We start from the raw sequence: 9,029 nt of genomic DNA on the forward strand, positions 1-9,029 counted from the left end.
GTTCCGCTACATCGCACAACAACCTTTCCTCTTCCAAGCCTTTCATAGCAAGAGACGGCACAAGGAGCGAACCAGCGAAATCCTTGATGGATGTCTCACGTCGTCGAGTCCGGGTGGCCGCAGACGGAGTCGGTGCTGCTATGGTACATCCCTTGTACTAACTAGCAGGGCTAGCAGCAAGCAGGACCGAGAGGTTGAATTACGCCGGCAAGCAGGCCTCTTATAAGAAGAGGCGGGTCGAACCGTAGTGTCCACCATCCTCTTTTTGCAATACCCTGAGCGTATATGCAATCTAGAGGCAATAGGAGGAACCCCGAAGAAGAGACAGAACGGGAAACAGGGTGTTGCCGATGGTCTTTTCATCCTTCAACTGTTCCCGTATCGCCCGAGTGTCGGGCCTGTCGTTACGACTGACGGTACATATATACCTGTCAACAGCCTCTATTAAGATTCGCCAATACTATGAATTGGTCGACCTATGCATTTCACTTGCGGCTAAATACATAGACATCTAACCCGAGGTCTCCTTCCTTATGAAAAGTGTACTTCACCTCCTCGAAACACGACGACAGATGGACGCTGCGACCGGTCGTCCCCGTCGTGCCGGTCAGCCAAAAGAAGTGACGCCACACTTTCCACACTAGGACATCTCAGCACTTCACTTGCGTCTAGTCATGAGTTAGCCGGCACAAGATCCACATAGTGAAGTCAACAAAGATAAACTGTTCAGTTTTCTCTATTCTTACGCCCTGCACGACAGCCCCTTCCGCCGTCACACCCCACCCGAAGGTGTCTCCCCATGACTCAATCGTCTTGTCACAGATCGAGGAAAGATTGGAAAACATTCTCTGCCAGCCGCCATCATCAGATTCATCGCCTTCACGCAGGCATAGCATTTGGGTGTCGCTACAGTCATGGAGAACGACGTCGCTCCACGGGTATCGCTACAAGCGCCATTACCTGTAGAAAGTGTAAGGATACCTCGATCACTTTTCACAGTGGTGGAGCAGCGGAAGCGGCAGGCGCTGGCGATACAGGTTTACAGGGGAACCAAAAGAGAGATCTTCGTGAAAGGCACAACAAAAGGTACAAGACATGTGTGGAACATGCACACAGAAAAGGAAGGAGAGGAATCGTCTTCTCGAAGTTTTGAGAGAGGAGGCCTAGGGTCTTCTTCTCTCTCAAGAATCGTCTCTTTTCATAACAAGAGAGTCTTGAGATGTCCCTCGCGCAGAATCCTTCCGTAGTTCCGAGTTTAATTTTCGTCAACCGTGGTGACTCGGCATGGCTGCTGTGCTTTCAACGGGTACGAAATGGATGGAAAGAAGAATGCTACCTAGCTTTTCTTCGGGATGAATTATGAAAGACAGATAGATCTGTTCTTCTTGCAGGGCTATCTTGGAACCCCTGGTGCATGCAGAACAGGAATAAAGGTGTTGACTTGAGATCACACACAGTAACCTCTGTCTATATGTGTACAGCAGACATGCTGTCCCTATCTAAAGACGTACACTCATGTGCATGAGTAGGCTGAAAATTTGTTCCACTAGTCCGTTGCCACGGTTCTTCACGTTTGTAGCCCCATCCAGGGCTGTGGCAGTTGCATGGAGTCCTATGCCCTACTAGTTCAACAGTCTCCAAGAAGAGAAGATCTTCACAATGTCCATTCGTGAGGCAAATGGATTATGAGGAGAGCTGAAGTGGTTTCTGAACTGCTTTAATGACGAGGAATCTCCTATGTTGAGAGGTGCAGGAGTATCACTACTACGTGTGCTTACAGCAGGAAGCGCGATTGTCGCCGCGTGAAAGAGCATCCTGTAGATACACCGGAAGATATGTGCGTATCTGTTTCCCATATATGTATACGCGTGAATAGGTGTTCATATACATCTCCTTGTTCTGTACAGAAAGCAACCCAGAAAAAACCGTTAAGAAGCTAGAATGTTCGTCTCCACCATCCCAGGCATCAGTTGTGTTCTTATCACCACATCTATCTATCTATCTATTGACCTAGAGCTATCTATATCTCTCTCTATCTATATCTATCTATACCTCTATCAGTGACTCGTCTACAGTATACATGAGCGTGCAAAGACTGTTTTGACGCCTTCCTGAAACGTTTGAAGATACAAGCTTCTGCCAGGTCTTCTTCCATACATCCTGAATACAGTAGTTCTGATACATAGCACTCAAACTAACTATCAAATGTGTACCTATCCTCGTATATCATTCCATTGCTGCCCCTCCTTCCTAACAACTTTCTTGGTTTCTATCCATCTTTATCTTACCCTGCTTTCATGCGATTTTGCTCCTTCTGAAATTCCTCCTCTAGTGACGAAAATGTGAAGTCCTTTCTTTCTCTCTTTCTTGCTGGTCCTATCGAAGTTGTCATCCACTCGAATCCATCTATTTAGCTACAAGAGCGACATCTTCACTCCCCTATCTACACATGGACTATGTACACGCTTCAACCTCTATCTCTGTCAAGTAGATAGTGTAGAATAGTTAGGTAGTATGTTGGCTTCTAAAACGTCGAATAAATGGGAAGTCAACGAAGAAGAAAGATGGAGATTTGCATCTCCGTTTTATGGTGGTCTGGGGAGAAACGAGCTAATCGATAGAGAGAGAGACAGCTCTTCTATCTTTAGTGTGATTCGGGGAACTGGCAAACTCTCCTTCTCTGTTTTCATAAAGGACGGAGGCGGTGAAAACGAAAGAAGACTTTCCTCTGCTTTAGTTATGCAGCCACCCCCCCCTTTACACGTTCTCTGGTTCTATACAGATGGCAGGGGACGGAGGAAATCTGTCTTCTTCATTTGTCCTAGCAGTAACCTTCGAGTGTACATACACCAGAAATACGACAGCGGCAAAACCGTCATGGTCTTTTTACTCCCAACAATTTTCTAACTCATATCTTTCTGCTTACAGCTACTAGTCGTACTTCTCTTCTTCAGTCTCTCTTTCCTAGATTCATCCCAACTTAGGGTCTTTTTCGCGTGGTCCCTTCTTTAAAGGCAGGACGCTTCACACCTTTCCTCATAGATGCACAACACTGACGACAAGCTTTCTTCTCTGAAAACGACTTAGAGAATGGCGGTAAACTACCCTATAGTCTCTTCAAATCTTCTCTGCAAGACAAGAAAAGAGAAGACTGACTCTCCATATGAGAGATATCACGTATCAGGTGTGCTGCGTTTCTTTCTCTTCTCCGTCCGTGCTCTTTCTCTTCCATCATTTCTTTTTCCTATTCTTTGTCTCTAACTCAAAGGAGAGCGAAAAGGACGGTCTAGGTGTTTCGCACGAGGCATAAGAACATACGAGGCGCTTCCTGTGTGTATCGACTCCTGGTATATCAACGCCCTGGCCCAAGCCATAAGAGAAGAAGGGACAGGAATGCAAAAATGAGAAACGAAAGTCTTCATTGAGAAGTCGGTGAAGAGAGTGGAGAAACACGAGCTAGCACGCCCCCCTGAGAGATTAACGGAGACAGAGAGACACATAGATGAACATAAATAGATCGATAAATATATGTAGAGGTAGAGATGGATGAATGGAGAGACAGAATTCTAGATATAGATGGACGAATGCAGCCAGGCAGACAGCCAAATGGCAGGCTAGAGACAGACACGTAGGAGTAGATAGCCACAGAGAGACAGATTAACAAGTAGACATAAGCAATCAAGACGGAGAAGAATGGGCTTTGCCTTAGGGGAGAAGAGGAAAAGTGCGGAAGCCAGGAGAGAGAAGGAAGAAAAAGATCTGCTTGTAATTCTCCCTACTCTTCATTCTGTTTTCATCCAGTAGAAGACAAGCGAGAGAAACGAACTGCGGGGCTAGGTTGCGCTGTAAATCGCTGCCCTTTACACATCACAAAGGCTTCCTCTTGTCTTCTCTTCTCCCTTCTCTCTTTCTCCTTCTCTTTGTTTCTTTCTTGTCATTTCGTCCATCGACCTCGATAACTTTAGAGCTTTGCCTTGAAGATCGACAACAAGCTCAATCGTCTTTGTACATAAGCCGACAATTCTATCTCCTTCTCCATCGCTTTGCTTTTCTTCCTCTTTCTTTTTCTTCTTGTTCATCTTCTTTTCCTGCAGAAGATAGAAAGAAGATTCGGTGTCCGTGATTAGTGATGAAGGGTCTCCTTTAAGAAATTCTCCCCCTTCTTCCTCGTCTTGTTCTTCTTTGCTTTCCTTTTCTTGATCGAGACGTTCTGATGTCGATGCTTGGGGCTGCCGTGTCGATTGTCTCTCCTCGAGAAAGACGATCGTCTCTAAAGGCGGCTGGGGTGTATGGCGACCAGAAAAAGAAAGACATCCATTCACCAATATTGCAGGGCTGCTTGACTCTAGGCCATATAACTCCACTGTACAAGAAGAAGAAGACGATAGAGAGGAACATGAAGAAGATGACGAAGAGGAGGAAGAAGAAGATGACAATGAGGAAGAAGAAGAAGAAGAGAGAGAAGTAGACGAATCTGAAGTAGCAGGTGTAGCAGCAGTTGCTAGGTGTTCTTCTTCTGTTTCTTGGAAGTTCATATCTCTCCTAGGTTGAGAAGAGAGAAATCGATCGGCTTGATCCCCCCCACGACTTCTTCCCCTCTCGCCCCTACAGATGTTCTCCAACATCGTCACTTCCTCAGATGTCTTAGAGATGGAGGCTTGGGCTATTCTTCTCGCTCTTTTCAGCGTCCTAGCAATTCCTACACATGCAGCGTCATCTTTCTCCTTGCTTGCCTCTTCTCCGGCTGAAATACGGAGAGGAGAAGAAGGAGATGAGGACGAGGAGGAGGAGGAGGAGGAAGAAGATGACAACGACGACGATGGAGTACAAGAAGAAGAGGGGGACTCGTGTACCTGCTTGCTTTCACAAAGATCTCGAGGTATGGGACCGTGTGGAGCTTCATGCATTTGCGACTCCAAGACAGATAAGACAGAAGAAGAAAAGGGATGAGCATGCGCATGTGAAACATCTCCTGAAGAGAAGAAGAGAGAATAAGATAACTCAGGGAAATCAAGATATACAAGCTCCTCTGACACCACTGGATCATTCTCATCATCATCATCTTCTTCTTCTTCCTGTCTCCATCCATCATCCTTTCCTTTCTCCTCTACCGGCTGTCTTGAATGCCTTCTTCTTTCTTCTTCGTCACCATCTTTCTTTTCTTCGTCTTCTTCTTCTTCTATACCTTCAGCTGAGCCCTCCGGCTTCATCTTGTTTTCTCCTTCTCCTCGTCCCTCTATCTGTCTTTCTTCACCCTCACGAAAGATTAAATCTCCTTCTTCTTCTTGTTCTTCATGTCTGTCTTCCTCTCTAGCTGAGCTTTCCTCTTTGTCTTGCGCATTTCTTTTACTCTCCTCCATCTTCAACGAGATCCCTCCACACAGGAAAGAAGACGTTTTCATGGACGGGAGTGCACTAAGGTCGAGTCTTCAGCATGTCTGTAGAAAAGCATGAATAGGGAGGTGACGTGTCCCTCTATACATAAGCAGAAGGCAGGAGACAGAAGGAGGTCACTCTCTCTTTCCCTTTAAACCTTCAGTTTTGGACAACATGAGAGAGGAGGAAAGTGTGTGAGGAGAGTCTCTTTCGTCTCCCGACTGCTATAGAGGAGGAGACAAAGAAGAAAACGGATGATAGCTACAGTAGAAAAGAGCTTTCTGATACGAGGATGTAGGGTTCTCTTACATAGGCGCGCTCCTTCTTCTGTTCCTTGAGAAGTTAAGAAGGAAGAAGGAAACACACAGAGGAACAGAGAGAGAAAGAGTCCAGGCCTTCCTCTAGATACCGGAGAAAAAGTTTGACGCAGGAGAGAGAAAAGACGCAGTGAACTCCAGGAGATTTAAAGTTGCCACTCGTGCTAGAGAGTGCGGACCATCACATCGAGGAAGTCAGAAGCAGATTCTAGTCGACTGTACGTACACCTCAAAAGAGAATGGAAAGAGAAAACCCAGCACATGAACAGATTTAATAAGACTAAGAGAAGCGAAGAAGACGAAAATGAAAAGGGAAATCTCTTTGCTCTTCTTTCCGGGCAGACAGAAGCGAGATGCATTTTCCGTTGTGGTGTGCGGCGAGTGTACATACACCCCAAAACACCCATAGCGTCCCGACTGCGGATCGATGCTAGGAATGAGGTGAGACTGAAATGAGTGATGCGGATGATGTAAAGAGAGATATTGAAAACAGAAGAAGAGAATGAAACTAAATTTCTCTGGAAGGAGACAGAGAAGTCGATGACGTGGCCGCTAGACAAGAAATTTTCAAAGCAACGGAGAGAACTCCATTCAAACGAAGCTCCTTTCTTGCCGTTGTTTTTTCCTTTCCTTTCCTCTTCTTTCTTGACTCCCTCTGCCTTTGCGCTCAATTCTCCTGTTTGGATCGAAAAGCACGACTTCTTCTCTTCCTCACTCCCGCCCTGAGACGACTGCATGCACCGCTGACAATCGAAGCCCTAACGACAGAAAAACATCGCATGCAGTCATCTGGAGTCGACACAGAATCCAATACTTTCTTGTCTCCGGAGAACTTTCGACAGTTCGACAAATCCTTTCGTCTCCTTTTTAACGAAGCGGCTCCATGGGGTGTGTGGAATCTAGATTCTCTCCTCAGTCAGATGTATGGGTACAGTTGCAAGGTACGCGGACATCGTAAAGAACTTCTACACCCACACCTCTTGCCAAATGTCTTGCCACGATGAGAGAATGACAAGAATGGCAAATGAAAGAGAAGAATCCTGCGAGAGAGATGAACGTTTCTCTCTGTTGGACGTGAGGAATTACTCCTGACAGTCGCCGTGGTATCTCCTAGGAAGCATCGTCGACCCACGTTACATCCAGCAATCCCGATGCGGACTTAGCAGAACAGGAGGCATAAACCCATTCCATGCATAGTATATATCTATGAAACTGTACGGCTGAACCGGTGTATTTCCATCGTAGCTGATTTGCCAGGGTCTTGGTAGATCTGTGCTTTCTCTCTTGAATAAGAGCACCCGCGCACGGGAAGGAGACACAGTCACCCTCCTTTTTTTCTTCTCGCCTTAGACCTCGCAGTCCTTCTTATATGCAGATAGCCTCACTCGCACATGTAAAACGCATGAATACACCTCCCTTAGTATAGCTCTCTCTCTCTGTATATATATATCTACATAAAATACATAAAATACGTACATAATTTTTCGTACAGCTGCCTCTCATGTATATATATATATATATATATATATATGCAGGTATACTCGTACAAGTCCACCTATTTCTGTCCTACGTAGAAATTGTCCCGGCAATCGAGGGCCTTCCTTTCTGGACCAGAAGTGCTAATTCTTCTTCTCCTGAACTCTATAGTTTAGAAGACGTCTAGGTGTATGGATTTGTGCACGTCTGTACATGTCTGAAAGCCTGTAGATGTCTGTCTGTCTGTCGGTCAGTGCGCATCCACTCCAGGATAACTGCTTCTTAGCTCGACTGCTCGGTAGTGGACTTTCAGAATAGGATGCTTATGATCCGGGAGAAAGACCAGACAGGTAGAAGTCATTGTATTGTTTCACCCGCATGCACGTAGATCGACGAGAAGACCTTGCTACGTCGCAGCCTCAGTAGAGAGGCACTTATCACTTCTTTTTCTTACTTTCTGTGCACATATGTAGGTATTTGTATGTGATGCAAATAACATCTAGATCATCACGATGGACAGAAACACGTAGGAAGCAAAGAGTCTAGACAGGTGCACAGCAGCACAGTATCTGGGTCGATATACGTAGTGCTGTAAGGTGCATACATAATAGTAGAACAGACTCACATAAACGCGTCTATAGGCTATGGAGAATGGGGAGAACCAGTCGCCTGATGCCCACGGGCGACGACTTTACCTAGGTCTTCTCTCAATCATTCAGAAGGCCTTTCTTCTGTTTGAATCATATACAGCAGTGAAACAGAAAACTGCCGAAGACCATTACAGTCACTCCGCCACTTCTGCTGATGTTCTTAGGAAGCACTTCACGATTTTCATTTCGACAGTTTTCGAGTGGTTAGCCTTGCCTATTCAGTCATGCAAGTGACACTTCCCCACGTCACTGACATGGCAATCTTAGAAACTAACTACATGGATGTATCAAAAGAAGCACCACTGCAGACCCAAAACACAATTCCACACTTTCCGTCTTGAACCGCCAGTTGTTTCGAGTGTCTCCGAGGCAGGTCTCCTCATACAAGTTGCAGGGTGTCGTCTCTTTAAGGCGCTGTCTCAGCGAAACGCCCCGGAGTGACTTCAGTTCATCCTTCTCGGCAGTTGTACAGTTTTGCGTTCTCCGGACGTGACGGGGGAAGACTGCGAAGTCACTCGTTGAGATTTTACTCCAGGTAGATGGGCTGAAGCAGTTTGTAAGACAAGAGGAGTCTGGTGTGTTCTGGAACAGGCATCCAGCGACCAAGTTCCCTTAGTTTACCGGGGAGCTATGTTCTCTTTTGGAGAAGTGATTCACGCACGAAACAGACATCGGTGGATTCACCTTCCTACAGTAGAAAGCCTCACCAGATCGAATCTTCCTATCAAGCTCCCAGAGAGCGACCAAGACTGTTGTACTGGGACAGCTCCCCCGCAACTTCTCGGCAGGCGTCAGTCAAGAGGAAATCCTTGGCTCACATTCAGGTGTCATCCTGTCACCACATCACTTACACGGCCGTTCTCGAAAACTAGTTACATCGATGTATCAGAAAAAGACTGACACTCCCCTACGCAAACTTATACCCTATTTGTCTCCTCTTCTTGGTATCGCCAACAAAGCGACAGAAGATACGTATGCACATTTGCCGGGGAGAAGCCTTCTCATCGTGAAACACATCGATACCGCCTCGGCCGGTGACCTCGATAGAGTCATTCGTAGATGGCTGGACTTCGCTTTGCTGGAGGCTCTCTTATGCCGGAAAAGTAAAAATGATACGACTTCGTTAGCTGGTCTTAAGCGTTCTCTGCTACTGCACGGTCCTATGTTGACATGCCGACTTCTAGACTAAAGCGAAAATAGGACTTCTTCT

At 46.2% G+C, this 9,029-nt stretch overlaps 1 protein-coding gene across 1 annotated transcript in view; it reads right to left on the reverse strand.

The window, feature by feature from the left end:
• The window catches only part of CSUI_002255 (cation channel family protein), a 27,145-nt gene extending 20,814 nt beyond the window's left edge, over nt 1-6,331 (reverse strand). Inside the window, exon 1 of the mRNA XM_068062457.1 lies at nt 3,453-6,331. The gene's annotated coding sequence lies outside the window, so the exon portion shown is untranslated. The remainder of the gene's footprint in view (nt 1-3,452) is intronic.
• Between the last annotated feature and the right edge of the window lie 2,698 nt (nt 6,332-9,029).

Source organism: Cystoisospora suis (assembly GCF_002600585.1).
Source record: "Cystoisospora suis strain Wien I chromosome Unknown contig_942, whole genome shotgun sequence".
Lineage (NCBI taxonomy): Eukaryota > Apicomplexa > Conoidasida > Eucoccidiorida > Sarcocystidae > Cystoisospora > Cystoisospora suis.